This window comes from Mus caroli, chromosome 18, assembly GCF_900094665.2.
Source record: "Mus caroli chromosome 18, CAROLI_EIJ_v1.1, whole genome shotgun sequence".
In the NCBI taxonomy this organism is placed as follows: Eukaryota; Metazoa; Chordata; class Mammalia; order Rodentia; family Muridae; genus Mus; species Mus caroli.
The window spans coordinates 34308163-34323452 of record NC_034587.1 but is presented as its reverse complement, the minus strand read 5'-3'; the positions used below and the strand labels follow the sequence as shown (position 1 = coordinate 34323452).

Genomic DNA, 15290 nt, shown 5'->3' with positions numbered 1-15290 from the left:
GGGTGGGTGGGGGACTGGGGGGGGAGTGTATTGGGGACTTTTTGGATAGCATTGGAAATGTAATTGAGGAAATTACCTAATAAAAAAAAAAAGACATAGACTAATAGGCTGGTTATGTAAACAGGACCCAACATTTTGCTGCATACAGGACATCCGCCTCGGTGACAAAAAAGACACTACCTCATAGTAAAAAGTTGGAAAAAATTCCAAGCAAATGGTCCCAAGAAACAAGCTGGAGTAGGCATTCTAATAAGTTATCAAAAAAGATAAGGAGGGACACTTCATTCTCATCAAAGGTAAAATTTACCAAGATGAACCCTCGATTCTGAACATCTATGCTCCAAATGCAAGGGCATCCACATTCATTAAAGAAACTTTAGTAAAGCCCAAAGCACACAATGAACCTCACACAATAATAGTGAGAGATTTCAACACCCCACTCTCATCAACTCTCAGGATAGATCCTGAAAACAGAAACTAAACAGAGACACCATGAAACTAATAGAAGTTATGAAACAAATGACTTTAACTGATATCTATAAAACATTTTATCCTAAAACAAAACAGAAGGTACTCTACCCAATTCGTTCTATGAAGCCACAATTACTCTGATACGAAACCACACAAAGACCCAACAAAGAAAGTGAACTTCAGACAAATTTCCCTTATGAATATTGATGCAAAAATACTCAATAGTACCTTCTTCTCAGCACCTCATGATACCTTCTCCAAAATTGACCACATAATTGGTCACAAAACAGGGCTCAACAGTTACAAAAGTATTGAAATAATCCCATGCATCCAATCAGATCAACAGGGAATAAGGCCGATCTTCAATAACAACATAAATAATAGAAAGCCCACATACACATGGAAGCTGAACAACACTCTACTCAATGATAATTTGGTCAAAGAAGAAATAAAGAAAGAAATTAAAGACTTTTTAGAGTTTAGTGAAAATGAATCTACAATATATTCATAATTATGGGACACAATGAAAGCAGTCCTAAGATCATAGCTCTGAGTGCCTCCAGAAAGAATCTGGAGAGACCATACACAAGCACCTTGACAGCACACCTAAAAGCTCCGGAACAAAGGGAAGCAAATTAACCCAAGAGGAGTACACCTCAGGAAATAATCAAACTCAGGGCTGAAAACAACCAAATACAAACAAAAAGAACTATACAAAGAATCAATCAAACCAGGAGCTGGTTATTTGAGAAAATCAACAAGATAGATAAACACTTAGCCAGACTAACTAGAGGGAACAGGCACAGTATCCTAATTAACAAAATAAGAAATGAAAATGGAGATATAACAACAGAATCTGAGGAAATCCAAAACATCATAAGATCCTACTACAAATGCCTAAACTCAACAACACTGGAAAACCTGGATGAAATCGACAATTTTCTAGACAGATACCAGGTACCAAAATTAAATCAGGATCACATTAATAATCTAAACAGTCCTATATCCCCTAAAGAAATAGAGACAGTTATTAATAGTCTCCGAACCAAACAAAGCCCAGGACGTGATGGGTTTAGTGCAGAGTTCTATCAGACCTTCAAAGAGGACCTAATTCCAATACTCCTTAAACTATTCCACAAAATAGAAACAGAAGGTACTCTACCCAATTCGTTCTATGAAGCCACAATTACTCTGATACAAAACCACACAAAGACCCAACAAAGAAAGAGAACTTCAAATTTCCCTTATGAATATCAATGCAAAAATACTCAATAAAATTCTTACAAACCAAATTCAAGAACACATCAAGATAAGGGCACAGGGAGAAAATTTCTGAACAGAACAGCAATGGATTGTGCTGTAAGATCAAGAATCGACAAGTGGAACCTCATAAAATCGCAAAGCTTCTGTAAGGCAAAAGACACTGTCAATAAGACAAAAATATCACAAATAAATTGGGAAAGGATCTTTACCAATCATAAATCTGATAAGGAACTAATATTCAATATATACAAAGAACTCAAGAAGCTAGACTGCAGAAAATCAAATAACCCTATTTAAAAATGGGGTACAGAGTTAAATAAAAATTCTCAACTGAGGAATACTGAATGGCTGAGAAGCACATGAAAAATGTTCAACATCCTTAATCATCAGGGAAATGCAAATCAAAACAACCCTGAGATTCCACCTCACACCAATCAGAATGGCTAAGATCAATAATTCAGGTGACAGCAGATGCTGGCGAGGATGTGGAGAAAGAGGAACACTTATCCATTGCTGGTGGGACTGCAAGCTGGTACAACCTCTCTGGAAATCAGTCTGGTGGTTCCTCATAAAATTGGACATAGTACTACCGGAAGATCCAGTAATACCTCTCCTGGGCATATACCCAGTAGATGTTCCACCTTGTAATAAGGACACATGCTCCACTATGTTCATAGCAGCCTTATTTTTAATAGCCAGAAGCTAGAAAGAACCTAGATGTCCCTCAACAGAAGAATGGATACAGAAAATGTGGTACATTTACACAATGCAGTACTATTCAGTTATTAAAAACAATGAATTTATGAAATTCTTAGGCAAATGGATGGATCTGGAGGATATCATTCTGAGTGAGGTAACCAAATCACAAAAGAACACACATGATATGCACTCACTGATAAGTAGATATTAACTCAGAAACTTAGAATACCCAAGATACAATTTGCAAAACACATGAAACTCAAGAAGAAGGAAGACCAAAGTGTGGATACTTCATTCCTTCTTAGAATGGGGAACAAAATGCCCATGGAGGAAGTTACAGAGACAAAGTTCAGAGCTGAGATGGAAGGAAGGACCATCCAAAGACTGTCCCACTTGGGGATGCATCCCATAAACAACCATCAAACGCAGACACTATTGCATATGCCAGAAAGATTTTGCTGACAGGACCCTGATATAGAAGTCTCTTGTGAGACTCTGCCAGTGCCTGGCAAATACAGAAGTAGATGCTCACAGTCATCTATTGGATAGAACACAGGGCCCCTAATGAAGGAGCTAGAGAAAGTACCCAAGGAGATAAAGGGGTCTGCAACCCTATAGGAGATTCAACAATATGAACTAACCAGTACTCCCCAGAACTGAGTCTCTAGTTGCATATGTAGCAGAGGATGGCCTAGTCAGCCATCAATGGGAGGAGAAGCCCTTGGTCTTGCGAAGATCATATGCCCCAGTACAGGGGAATGCCAGGGCCAGGAAGCAAAAGTGGGTGGGATGGGGAACAGTGTGGGGGAGGGTATAGGGGACTTTTGGGATAGCATTTGAAATGTAAATGAAGAAAATATCTAATAAAAATTAATTAAAGCCGGGCGGTGGTGGCACATGCCTTTAATCCCAGCACTTGGGAGGCAGAGGCAGGCGAATTTCTGAATTCAAGGCCAGCCTGGTCTACAAAGTTAGTTCCAGGACAGCCAGGGCTACACAGTGAAAGCCTGTCTCAAAGAAAAAAAATTTAAGACTATTTAAAAGATATAACATATTTAGGAAATTACCCCTTGTGCCAATGACCTCAAGTGTCTTTCCCAATTTCTCTTCTAATATATTCAGTGTATCTGGTTTTATATTGATGTCCTTTATCCACTTGGACTTGAGATTTGTGCAAGGTGACAAACACAGATTGACTTTCATTTTTCTACAGAGATTCTCAATTAGTCTAGCACTAGTTATTGAAGATGGTTTCTTTTCCTTTCCATTCAATATTTTTGGCTTCTTTGTCAAAGATCAAGTAGCTGTAAGTGTGTGGTTTTATTTCTGGGTCTTCAATTCCATTCCACTCATCAACAAGTCTGCTCTGTACTAATACCATGAAGTTTTTGTCACTATTGCTCTGTAGTATAGTTTGAGGTCAGAAATGGTGATTTTCCTGAGCAGTTCTTTAATTGTTAAGAATTGTTTTCACTATTCTGGGTTTTTGCTTTTCCAGATGAATTTGAGAATTGCTCTTTCCATGTCCTTGAAGAATTGTGTTGAAATTTTGATGGAGATTGTATTGAATCTGTAGATTGCTTTTGGTAGCATGGCCATTTTTACTATGTTAATTCTGCCAATCCATGAAGATGGGCAATCTCTCCATTTTCTGAGATTTTCTTTGATTTCTTTCTTGAGAGATTTGAAGATCTTGACATACAGATCTTTCACTTATTGTGTTAGAGTTGCCCCAAGATATTTTATATTATTTGTGACTATAAATGGCTCAGGCACTAAGATCAAGCCATCATAAATGGGACCACATTAAACTGGAAAGTGTCTGTAAGGAAAAGGACATAGTCAATAGAACAAATTGGCAACCTAAAGTTATCAAGCTAGATGAGGAATAAACAATAATAGTGGGAGACTTCAACATCCCACTCTCTCTAATGGACATGTCTTGAAACAGAAACTAAACAAAGACACAATGAAACTAATAGAGGTTATGAACCAAATGGATTTAACAGATATCTATAGAACATTTCACCCTAAAACAAAAGAACACACATTCTTCTCAGCACCACATGGTAACTTCTCCAAAATTGATCATATAACTGGGCACAAAACAAGCCTCAACCAATGCAAAGAAATTGAAATAATCCCATGCATCCTATCAGACCATCATGGCCTAAAGCTGGTACTCAATAACAAACAAACAAACAAAAACAAAAACAACAGAGAGCCCACATACATGTGGAAACTAAACAACTCTTTCCTTAATGATATCTTGGTCAGGAAAGAAATTGAAGACTTCCTGGAATTGAATAAAAATAATGACACAACATAACCAAACTTTTGGGACACAATGAGAGCAGTACTAAGAAGAAAGTTCATAGCATTAAATGCATTGGTAAAGTAATTGGAGAGGTCCTACACTAGCAACATAACAGTACACCTGAGAGCTCTACAACAAAAAGAAGTAAACACACTCAAGAGGAGTAGACAGCAGATAGTCAAACCCAGGGCAGAAATCAACCAAATAGAAACAAGAGAATTATACAAAGAATCAATGAAACCAAAAGCTGGTTCTTTGAGAGAATCTACTAGATAGATAAACCCCTAGACAAACAAACTAAAGGGCCCAGAGGCAGTATCCAAATAAACAAAATCAGAAATGAAAAGGGAAACAAAACAACAGAAACGGAGAAAATTCAAAAAAATCATCAGAACCTACTACAAAAGTCTATACTCAACAAATCTGAAAAATCTAGATGAAATCGATGGTTTTCTAGACAGATACCACACACCAAAGTTAAATCAAGAGCAGGTAGTTTCTAAACAGGTCCATATCCCCTAGGAAATAGAAGTCATTAAAAACCTCCCAACCAAAAATAAAGGCCAGGGCCAGATGACTTTAGTGCAGATTTCTACTAAACCTTCAAAGGAGACCTAATACTATTATTCCTCAAACTATTCCATAAAATAGAAACAGAAGGAACACTACCTAATTCATTCAACAAAACCACAATTACTCTGATACCTAAACCACACAAGAATGCAACAAAAAAGAGAACTTCATACCAATTTCACTTATGATTATCAATGCAAAAATGCTCAATAAAATTCTTGCAAACCAAATCCAAGAACACATCAAAACCATCATTCACCACAATCAAGTAGGCTTTATCTCATGGATACAAGGTTTGTCTAATATACAAAACTCCACTAAGGTAATCCACTATATAAACAAAATCAAAAGAAAAAAAAACACATGATAATCTCCTTAGATGTTGAGAGGGCATTTGAAAAATACAACACCCATTCATGTTAAAAGTATTGTAGAGATCAGGAATTCAAGACCCATACCTAAACATAATAAGAGCAATTTATAGCAAACCAGCAGCCAATATCAACTTAAATGGAGAGATACTTGAAGCAATCCCACTAAAATCAGGGACAAGACAAGGATGCCCACTCTCCCCATATCTATTCAATAAAAATACTCAAAGTTCTAGCTAGAACAATAAAACAACAAAAGGATATCAAGAGAATATAAATTGGCAAGGAAGAAGTCAAGATATCATTATTTGCAGGTGATATGATAGTATACATAAGCAACCGCAAAAAAATTCTACCACACAACTGCTACAGCTGATAAACAAATTCAGCAAAATGACTGGATATAAATTAACTCAAATAAATCTCTAGCCTTCCTTTATACAAATGATAAATGGGCTAAGAAAGAAATTAAGGAAACAACACCATTCACAATAGTCAAAAATAATATGAAATATCTTGGGGTAAACCTAACCAAACAAGTGAAAAAATCTGTATGACAAAAACTTCAAGTCTTTCAGGAAAGAAATCAAAGAAAATCTCAGAAGATGGAAAGATCTTCCATGCTCATGGATTGGCAGGATTAATATAGTAAAAATGGCTATCCTGCCAAAAGCAATCTACAGATTCAATACAATCCCCATCAAAATCCCAACACAATTCTTCAAGGACATGGAAAGGGCAGTTCTCAAATTCATCTGGAAAAGCAAAAACCCAGACAATTCTTAACAATTAAAGAACTGCTCAGGAAAATCACCATTTCTGACCTCAAACTATACTACAGAGCAATAGTGACAAAAACTTCATGGTATTGGTACAGAGCAGACTTGTTGATGAGTGGAATGGAATTGAAGACCCAGAAATAAAACCACACATTTACAGCCACTTGATCTTTGACAAAGAAGCCAAAAATATTGAATGGAAAGAAAAAGAAGCCATCTTCAATAACTGGCGCTAGACTAATTGAGAATCTATGTAGAAAAATGAAAATAGATCCGTATTTGTCACCTTGCACAAATCTCAAGTCCAAGTGGATCAAGGACATCAATATAAAACTAGATACACTGAATCTAATAGAAAAGAAAGTAGGAAAGAGACGAACTCATTGGCACACCGGGAAATATCCTAAACAGAACCCCAATAGCTCAAGCTCTAAGATCAAGAATTCATAAACGGGACCTCATGAAACTGGAAAGTTTCTGTAAGACAAAGGACCCTTTCAACAAAACAAATTGGCAACTAAAAACTGGGAAAAAATCTTTGCTAACCCCACATCAGATAAAGGGATAATATCCAAAATATATTTTTTTAAAAACTCAAGAAGCTAATCACCAGAAAACCAAACAACCCAATCGAAATCGATAAATGATGTATAGAACTAAATAGAGAATTCACAACAGAGGAATATTGAATGGCTGAGAAGCACTTAAAGAAATGTTCAAAGTCCTTAGTAATCAGGGAAATGCAAATCAAAACGATCCTGAGATCCCACCTTACACCAATCAGAGTGGCCAAGATCAAAATTTCAGGTGACAACACATGTTGGGGAGGATGTAGTGAAGGATGAACACTCCTCCATTGCTGGTGGGATTGCAAACTGGTACAACAACTCTGAAAATCAATCCAAAGTTTACTCAGAAAATTGGAAATGTATTAAGACCCAGCTAAACCTCTTTTGGGCATACACCCAAAAGATGCCCCACCATGTCACAGGGGCACGTGTTCCACTATGTTCATAGCAGCCTTGTTTGTGATAGCCAGAAGTTGGAAACAACCCAGATGCCTCATAACAGAAAATTTGATACAGAAAATGTGGTTCATTTACACAATGGAATACTGCTCAGCTATTTAGACGAGGACATCCTTAGTTTTGCAGGCAAATGGATGGACCTAGAAAATATCATCCTGAGTGAGGTAACTCAGATCCAAAGGACATGCATGGTATGTAATCATAAGTGGATATTAGCCAAAAAAGGACAGAATACCCAAGATACAGTCCACAGAACTCAAAAAGGTTAACAAGCCAAAGGGCTCAAGTGAGGACACCTCAATCCTACTTGTGGGGGAGAAGAAAGCAATCACAGGAGGGGAATGGAGGAAGGGACCTGGTTGTGAAAGGAGACAGGGAGGGGAAGAAGGGAACATGATCGGGTATTGGGTGGAAGAACAGGACTGAAGACCTGAGAACCAACAGAAAGAATGGATACAGGCAACCTCGGGAAGTAGTGGAGGGGCCTCCAGAATGTACCAGAGACCTGGGAGGTGAGAGACTCTCAGGACTCAAAGGGGGGGACCTTAGATTAAATTATCTATAGTGGGGAGAGGGAACTTGTAGAGCCCACTTCCAGCAGGAAGACAGGGTATCAAGTAGAGGAATGAGGTTGTCATCCCACAATCAAAAAGTCAGATCCAAAATTGTTCCTGTCTGAAAGAACTGCAGAGACAAAAATGAAGAAGAGTCTGAGGAAAAGAAGGTCAAGCGACAGGTCCAAAGTGGGATCCACCTGAAGGGGAGGCTCCAAGGTCTGACACTATTACTGATGCTATGATGTACTTAAAAAAAAAAAGGGGGGGGGCCTATCATGACTGCCCTCCAAAAGACCTACCGAGCAGCGGAAAGAGTCAGATGCAGATATTTACCCCCAACCAATGGGCATAAGCTGCTGGCTCCTGTGGTTGAATTAAGGAAAAGCTGGAAGAAGCTGAGGAGGGCAACCCTGTTGGAAGACCAGCAGTCTTAATTAACCTAGACACCTGAGATTAAAGACTTGAGAATTTAATGAAAATGGAGTCACAACATACCCAAAATTATGGGACACAATGAAAAAAGTGCTAAGAGGAAAAGTCATAGCTCTGGGTGCCTCCAGAAAGAAACTAGAGAGAGCATACTCTAGCAGCTTAACAGCACGTATGAAAGCCTGTGTCTTCTTAGCAATGAACTGAGCCCATTGAGGTTGAGAGATATAAATGAACAATAATTGTTAGTTCTTGTTATTTTGATGTTGGAAGTGTTACTGAGTTTGTGTGATTCTCTTCTTTTGGTTTTGCTATGGTATGATTAATTTCTTATGTTTTCTTGGGTGTAGTTACCCTCTTTGTGTTGGAGTTTCTATTATCCTCTGTCAGTCTGGATTAATTGAAAGATACTGTTTAAATTTGGTTTTGTCATGGAATATCTTGGCTTCTCTATCTATGGTGACTGAGAGTTTTGCTGGGTACACTAGTCTAGGCTGACATCTGTTGTCTCTTGGGGTCTCCAAGACACCTGTCCAGGATCTCCTGGCTTTCATAGTCTCTGTTGAGAATTCAGGTGTCATTCTGATAGGTTTGCCTTTATATGTTACTTGACTCTTTTCTCTTGCAGGTTTTAATATTCTTTCTTTGTTCTGTACTTTTAGTGTTTTGATTATTATGTGGCAAGTGGATTTTTTTTCTGAATCAATCAATTTGGTGTTGTGGAAGCTTCTTGTACATTTATAGCCATCTTTCTTTAGATTAGGGAAGTTTTCTTCTATGATTATGTTGAAGATGTTTTCTGGCCCTTTGATTTTAGAATCATTACCCTCTCTGTTCCTATTATTCTTAGGTTTACTCTTTCATAGTGACCCACACTTCCTGGGTATTTTTAGTTAGGAACTTTTTACATTTGGCATTTTCATTGGTTGACATATTTATTCCTTCTATGGTATCTTCGATGCCTGAGATCTCTCTTCCACCTCTTGTATTCTGTTGGTGATGCTTGCATCTGTAGTTCCTATTCTCTTTTCTAGATTTTCCATCTCCAGGTTTACCTTGATTTGTGTTTTCCTTATCGTTTCTATTTCTATTTTTTTTTGTCTTGGACCATTTTATTCATTTCTTTGCCTGTTTGGTTGTATTTTCCTGTATTTCTTTAAGGGAGTTACTTGTTTCCTCTTTAAGGGCTTCTACCTGTTTGATTGTGTTTGCTGTAATTCCATAAGGAAATTATTTATATTTTTAAAGGCCTCTTTCATCTTCATGAAATGGGATTTAAGGTCACATGCTTACTCTTCAGTTGTGTTAGGCTATGGAGTGCTTGCTGTATGTAGTAGGAGAGCTGAGTTCTGATGGTGCCATACTGCACTGGCTTCTGATGATTATGTTATTGTGCTTGCCTTTAACCAATTGGTTGTCTCTGGAGTTGGCTGGCCTGTTAGTCCCTGGGAGTAGTAAGCCTCTGTGACTGGTTGTCCAGGATCACTACAGGCCTCCCAAAATGCAGGCAGAACTGTGGGCTGGGGTTTCAGGTACAGATCCTTGATTGCAAGTGGAGGTTTGGACCGGAAGGGAGATGAAGCTCCAATAGGGCTGGACAGAGCTCACGGCTGCTGGGCTTGCTGGATTCCCAGTTGGCATGAGGGTAGGCATGGGGGTCAGAGATGTGCTTTCTCTCTTGCTCGCTCTCTCTCTCTCTCTCTTTTTCAAGACAGTACCTCTCAGTACAACAGCCCTGGCTTTCTTGGAACTTACTCTGTAGACCAGGCTGTCCTCAGACAGATGTGCCTGCCTTTGCCTTACTTTGCCTCCCAAGTGCTGAGATTAAAAGTATACACTACCACACCTGGCATTCTTCTTTCATTCTCTATGTTGGTTTTGAGGATCAAACTCATGCTACCAACAGAAGTGCAACTCTGCCTTACCTACCTTACCTACCAAGCTAGCCTGATGTTTACCACTTTTTTGAGACAGAATTTCTTTGTGTAGCCCAAGATGCCCTGGAAATCACTCTGTAGACCAGGGTAACATGAACTTAGAAATCCACCTGCTTCTGGCTCCTGAGTGCTGGGGTTTAAATGTGACACTATGTGACAAATTTATATGTGACACTATGCCCTGAAGTTTTAATGCTATTTGTCATTACTCAGTTTGCTTGTTCTATTTTTTTCTTCCTACATGACTTTTATTTTCCCTTTTTTAATTAGGTATTTTCTTCATTTACATTTCCAGTGCTATCCCAAAAGTCCCCCATACCCTCCCCCCCCACTCCCCCTCCCCCCCCACTCCCACTTCTTGGCCCTGGCATTCCCCTGTACTGAGGCATATAAAGTTTACATGACCAATGAGCCTCTCTTTCCACTGATGGCCAACTAGGCCATCTTCTGATACATATGCAGCTAGAGACAGGAGCTCGGGGGAGGGGGGGGTAACCTGCCTGCCTGTATTGTTGGTTGTTACATCTGGGATACTGATCCTCACACCTTGAGACATAGGCCAGGAATGGCACTATGTATCTGACAATTGGCACAAATATTCTTCAAATCACAGGACAGATCTTCACAACAAATAATTACCATCTCAAAGTGTCAATCATGATGCTTTCAAGAACACTGAAATTGATGACTTATTAAAGCAACATTCTCTGGAAGACATTCCCAATGCTCTGCCTCTTAGGATTTCTGTCTTTCATGACTGATTTAAGCTTGAAACATTTCTAGTCTGTGTGAGTTCTCTAAATTATTTTACTTAGACACTTTTAGTTATTATTTCCACGGTTTTATGGAATTTCATCCAATGTATGTGCATATTAATATTCAACCAAAGATTAGAGGAGACTCCCCTGCTGATCCCCAGGGCCCTTTCTATGCAGTTCTTAGTTCTGTGTTCTCTGCAAATTATATTTTTCTGAACCTTTTACTCTGATATCTGCCTCTTTCATACAGTGAGGCCACTGGGTTTTATTATTTTTCTTCTTCCTATGTGGCATCATAGAAATTGCTTCCAGATGAGGGCAATCTTAGACTTTGTCTCATTTGTTTCCTCTTTCCCCTCTAAACTATTAATGCAGTTTTATAATTGTTTATTACAGGAGAACTAAAAAATCATAAATTGGTACATATCACTGTATAATATCTCTCTATCATATTTATTTTTTAACTAAAACATTTTATTAAAGACAACAAACATACAAACATCCTGGCATAAAATCAGAATCTTTTTGAACATTTCTTTGTCTGTATTTATACTTTCAATGTTTATTCTTAGTATAGTTCTTAGAAAAAACATGCGAGTGAATATTGCTCTTTTAAGCTTAAAATGATAGTATTATTTTAATAAAAATTTATATCATTTACATTTATTACAATACTTAACATGCTTGATCACAAGTTCTCGTTTTATTCAATACTTAATTACTTAATCACTTTGACTTTGCTATTCCTTTTTTTAACTTTGCTGGTTTAAGGATTTGATTCAATTATTACTAAATATTCTTCTAATTTAAAAGTTCTAGTATAGACTTTGTTTCTAATAATAAATACTCTCTTGCCCTAGTTATCTCTGTACATGTTGACTGTGAGACATAATATTCTTGGTGGAAAAGACTAAACTCATAAGTACATGTTAACCATATTTAAAAGAAAAGACTATACAACCTAGAACACTTCTGGTACCTCACAAGGTTCCTTTCTGATTTCTGATCTCTCTCAATGATTCTAAGTTCCCAAAGCAAACCATTCTTTACTATAATAATCACTATTGCTTTACACTAGAGTTTAATTTTGCATTTATTGATATTAATAGAATGGAAGATTTAAAGTAAATCTCCCTTATGTCTCATTTTGCCTAGTATTTTGTTTCTAAGATTTTCTGGGTTGTTGTCTATGAGTGCAACTTATTAATTTTTAGAGTGGTTTATTGAATAAACACAATATTTTGTTAGAAATATTTTTGATCTCTTGATTGCTTTTTCATTATGGGTTTCATTATGAGTTATATGAACATCCTTTGTTGTGAATCTTTTAATCTACTTTGCATATATTTCTCTAGTTATAAATGTTGGATTGTAGTTGCTGAGCTGTAGATTCCTGTGATGGTCAATTTAAATGTAAACTTGTTATAAATCTAGAATCACCTGTAAAGAAGGGATTTTATTTGATTTTAAATATTTTTAAGTTAAAATATAATTACATCATTTTCTCCTTCTCCATTTCCTACCTTTAGCCCTTCCAATGCATTCCCTTGCTCTCTCTTAAACTCAAGGCCTCTGTTTCATTGTTTTATATATATATACATATGTATATACATATATAACAATTATATGTGTGTGTTTTACATATATATGTGTATATAACACACATGTACATACACATGCATATATTTCCAAGATAATAAAACCTGTCCAGTCTATATGTTGCTTGCATGTCTATAATTTCAGGACTAATGGTTTGGATTTTTATTTATTCATTTATGTATTTATGTATTTATTTATTTATATTACATCTCAATTTCAGCCTCACTCCTCTCGTTCCAGTCCCATATTTACACAACCCCCCCATCTCTCCCTCCTTTTCCTATCAGAAAAGGGGAGGTCCTCCATTTGGACCAACCCACCCTGGCACATCAATCCAAAGCATGACTAAGTGTATCCTCTTACACTGAGTCCAGACAAGGCAGTCCAGCTAGAAGAAAGGGATCCAAAACCAGGCAATAGAGTCAGAGATAGCCACTGCTCCAATTGTTGGGGGACCCATATGAAGACTAAGCTGAACATCTGCTACATATGTGTAGGGGGCCTAGGTCTCCAATTGGTGGTTCAGTTTCTGTGAGCTCCCAGGGGCCCAGATCAGTTGACTTTATAGGTCTTCTTGTGGTGTTCTTCACCCCTCCAGCTCCCTCAATCCTTCCCCCGACTCTTGCAAAAGATTCCCCAAGCTCTGCCTAATGTTTAGCTGTGGGTCTCTGCATCTGTTTCCATCAGATGCAGTCCTACTTAGAAGGGGGAACAAAATAATCACATGAGGTAAAGGGTGGGAAGAACTTGGAAAGAAGAGAGGAGGGGGAGGAGAAGAGGGTGGACAAAATCATGTCTGGGAGGAGATGGGGGATATGTACAGAGGGTCAGGAAATTGAATGGAGGTGTGTAGCACTGAGGGAGTGAAACTGAGAGTAGCCACCAGAAAGTCCCAGATTCCAGGAAAACAAGATGCTCCCAGGACCCAATGGGGATGACATTAGCTGAAATATCCAACAAAGGGGAGAGATAACCTGTAGAGACCATATCCAGAGATTAGGTACAGCCCCTGATTGCAGGATGGGACCACCTATCCATCTCAAAAAATTTAACTCAGAATTGTTCCTGTCTAAAAAAAAAAAAATACAGAGACAAAGAGTGGAACAGAGAATAAATCGAAGGCCATCCAGAGACTGCCTCACCTGGGGACCTGTCCCATTTGCAGACACTAAACTCAGACACTATTTCTGATGTCAAGAAGAGCTTGCTGACAGGAGCCTATTATAGCTGTCTCCTAAGAGGCTGTGCCAGAGCCTGACCAATACAGATGCAGATGCTTGTAGCCAACATTCAGTCTGAGCATAGAGACCCCAATGGAGAAGTTAGGGGAAGGACTGAAGGAGCTGAAGGGTTTTGCAACCCCATAGGAAGGACAACAATATCAAACCACCAGACACATCTACAGCCCCCAGGGACTAAACCACCAACCAAAAAGTACACATGGAGGGACCCATGGCTCCAACTGCATATATAGCAGAGGATGGCATTATCTGGCATAAATGGGAGGGGAGGGCCTTAGTCCTATGAAGGCTTGATGCCCCAGTGTAGGAGAATGTGAGGGCAGTGAGGTGGGAGTGGGTGGGTGGGTAGGGGAACACATTCACAGGAGCAGGAGGAGGGGGATGGGATGGAGGATTGTAGAGAAGAAACCTGGAAAGGGGATAACATTCGAAATTTAAATAAAGAAAATTTAAAAATAAAGAAAAAAAGGCACAGGCTAACAGACTGACACCTAAACAGGATACATCGTTCTGATGCTTACAAGAAACACATCTCAAACTAAAAGAGTGGGAAAAGCATTTCCAAGAAAACAGACCCAAGAAACATGCTGGAGTAGTCATTCTAATATCTAGTAAAATAGACATTCAACCAAAGTAATCAAAAGAGATAAAGAAGCATACTTCAGAGCTATCTTGGATCCAGGACTCCACCGAAAGTAGTCTACACAGGTGAGAGTGTGGACTACAGAACTTAACAGCTTCTGGGACAGACAGGAGCCACAGAGCTTCTGAGGCAGCACCCTTTTCAGGCTCCAGACATCCGGCCACCTTCCCGGCCAGAGGGCAGGTGACCACCCAGCCCGAGAGGCCTATGCCTGAGCATCAGCGGGAGCCATCTTGGTTCCGGAACTCTGCCGAAAGTAGTCTGCACAGGTGAGAGTGTGGAATACAGAAGCTAACAGCTTCTGTGACAGGCCAAAGCAACACAGCTTCTGAGAGGGGTCCTGTTTTGGGCCTTCATCCTCGGCAAGGAGGGAGATCTGAACGCCAGATATCTGTGCACCTTCCCTGTAAGAGGAGAGCTTGCCTGCAGAGAGTGCTCTGACCACTGAAACTGAGAGGAGAGAGCTAGTCTCCCATGTCGGCTGATAAAGGGTAACAGAATCACGAGAGGAACAGTCTCTAACCAGAGACAACTATAACAACAAACTCCAGAGATTACCAGATGGTGAAAGGCAAACGTAAGAATCTTACTAACAGAAACCAAGACCACTCACCATCATCAGAAT

The 15290-nt window shown here is 38.8% G+C and overlaps 1 protein-coding gene across 9 annotated transcripts in view; it reads right to left on the bottom strand.

Moving 5' to 3' along the window:
- The window catches only part of LOC110285079 (protocadherin alpha-4), a 225915-nt gene that overhangs the window by 112678 nt on the left and 97947 nt on the right, over nt 1-15290 (bottom strand). The gene's annotated exons all lie outside the window — the stretch shown is intronic.